Raw genomic sequence first — 2,616 nt, 5'->3', positions numbered from 1 at the left:
TATATATATATATATATATATATATAGTATTGGTTTTGCCATATCACTGAGGAAATCAGCTTTCTTTATAATCCAACTCTCACATCCATATATAACTACTGGAAAAACCATAGCTTTGACTAGATGTACCTTTATTGGCAAATTAACGCCTCTCCTTTTTAATAAGCTGTCTGTCTATGTTGGTCATAACTTTTCTTCCAAGGTGCAAGTGGCTTTTAATTTCATGGCTGCACTCACCATCTGCAGTGATTTTGGAGCCCCCAAAAATAAAGTCTGTCACTATTTCCACTGTTTCCCCATATTATTTGCCATGAAATGATGGGATCAGATGCCATGATCTTAGTTTTCTGAATGTTGAGCTTTAAGCCAACTTTTTCACTCTCCTCTTTCACTTTCATCAAGAGGCCCTTTAGTTCTTCTTCACTTTCTGCTATAAGGGTGGTGTCATCTGCATATCTGAGGTTATTGATATTTCTCCTGGCAATCTTGACAAACTGAAAATTACAATCACAGAAAACTGAAGATTAGCTGTACTTAAAACAATCAACGTGACGCTGGTCAGACCACCAATGACCAATTTCAAGACGACTGTCAGCACTGACTCTGCTGTTTATACACATAGCCCTCTCCCTCTGTCTATAAAAGCTCTTGTCCACTAATTGTCAATGGTGGGGACAGTCAGCCTTTGGACAACACATACTGCCATCCAAAATAAAGTTCCTTTCCATCAGCCTGGCCTCTTTATTGGCTTTTGAAAGGCGAGCAGCCAGACCCCTGCTTCGGTATCACTTTTTGGACTTCTATGGTCAGCCTTTGAGCTATCACAGCACTGGTCATGGTGAGAGGGGAATGACTTTTAGTGTTATAATGCAGGATCGCAGGCCAGACCATGGGAAATACCATCCTAATTTAACTGATTCAAGCCAGTTTTGTGGACTCCTGTTTTTCTCACTATCTGTGCCCCTCTTCCTTCCTGTCTCAAAAGCATGGACACACTGTTTCCATGGTGATGAGGCCATCTTAGCCTGTCATTTGGGAGTCCAGACCTAGTTCTCTGTGTACCCTGATGCCTACCTAGGTCCTTCCCTTGCCCATTTAAGCAATACCAGGTTGTCTTCCTCAAATGAAGGGCACCACAGACTCCCACTTATTTCAGGAGCAACACCAAGCCCCAGCCAAGAAGGAGTTACCTTATGGGTAAAAAAACAAAACTGATTATGTCAATACCTTTCCTTTTGGACCTTCAGGCATAGGGGAGAAATTGGTCTCTTTCTCTTCATCAGGATTATCTCCACAGGTAACAAAGGAAACATTCATTAAATGTAAGGTGGGGCCCTTAATATTCAGGGAGGCTGGCTGTGACAGAACAGTCACTGACAAAGCCCATCAACAATTCCCTGGGAATAAAATTAGAATTGGGTAATGAAGTTTACCTTTTTTCTCTCCCTTTGTTCTGAGTCTTGTTTCACTTGCTCACAGGGCGCCTCATGCAGAAGCCTCGCACCTGGACCTTCAGAAGAGACTCCCTGATGCAAAATGACTGCCCTACAACTCAGCTCTGAGGGCCCTGCACAGAGTGTCTACGCCGGGCACTGTGATTCAAGATGGCAGTCCCGGGGCCATGAGCAAAAGTGTTGAGCTCAACACTGTGATCTGGAGCCAGGGGCAGCACAGGGGAGCCTGTCCTGTGAGAACCCACCCATACCTCAGCTGAAAGGAATCACATACAGCAATCCCAGGGGTGCTTTTAGGAGTGAGTGTGTCCTCTAGAGCACATTCTATTGGGACAAGCCACACCTGGCAGAGGGGCTTCCCAGGTGGCTCAGCAGTAAAGAACCTGCCTGCCAGTGCAGAAGACTCGCATTGATCCCTGGGTCAGGAAGATCCCTTGGAGCTGAAAATGGCAGCCCACTCCAGTATGTCTGGGAAATCCCACTGACAGAGGACCCTGAAGGGCTGCAGTCCATGGGGTTGCAGAGAGTCAGACAGGACTGAGTGACTAAGCACACACACAAGCCTGGTTAAAGGACTCCCCACTCCCTGTTTGGGTCTTACTGGGAAGGGTCAGTAACAAAATAGGAAGAAATCAAACCATCTTTGGCTTCCTGGTGGCTCAGATGGTAAAGAATCTGCCTGCAATGGAGGAGACCTGGGAGACCCAATCCCTGGGTTGGGAAGATCCCCTAGAGAAAGGAATAGGCAACCCACTCTAGTATTCTTAGGTGGAGAATTCCATGAAATTCTGGTGGGCTACTGTCCATGGAGTTGCAAAGAGTCAGACAAGACTGAGTGACAAACATTTTCTAGCATGAAAGCAGCTGCCATTTGGGAAGAAATGAGATCTTTTGCTTCCAACAGAGGTCCTCTCTTGGCTGCAGGGTGGAATTACCTGTGGGCTTTTTTAAAGTGTTGACTCCTGCATCCCCTCTCCCGAGATTCTGGTTTAACTGAGATGAGGCTTCAGCACTGGGTTTAAAGAGTCCTCTGGTGATTTTACAATCCACTGGCCTTTGCCATGTTTAAGCTATAAGGACTCTATCTGGACGAGGAATAGAGTAAACAAATCAGGTGATTCTATAGAAGCAGGAATGTGTGTTTCTGTGTCTAGGGTGTAGA

The sequence above is a fragment of the Bison bison genome, unplaced genomic scaffold (assembly GCF_000754665.1).
Source record: "Bison bison bison isolate TAMUID 2011002044 unplaced genomic scaffold, Bison_UMD1.0 scf7180017864535, whole genome shotgun sequence".
Classification (NCBI taxonomy): Eukaryota; Metazoa; Chordata; class Mammalia; order Artiodactyla; family Bovidae; genus Bison; species Bison bison.
The sequence above is the reverse complement of the archived record's forward strand: the minus strand, read 5'-3'. Positions refer to the sequence as shown.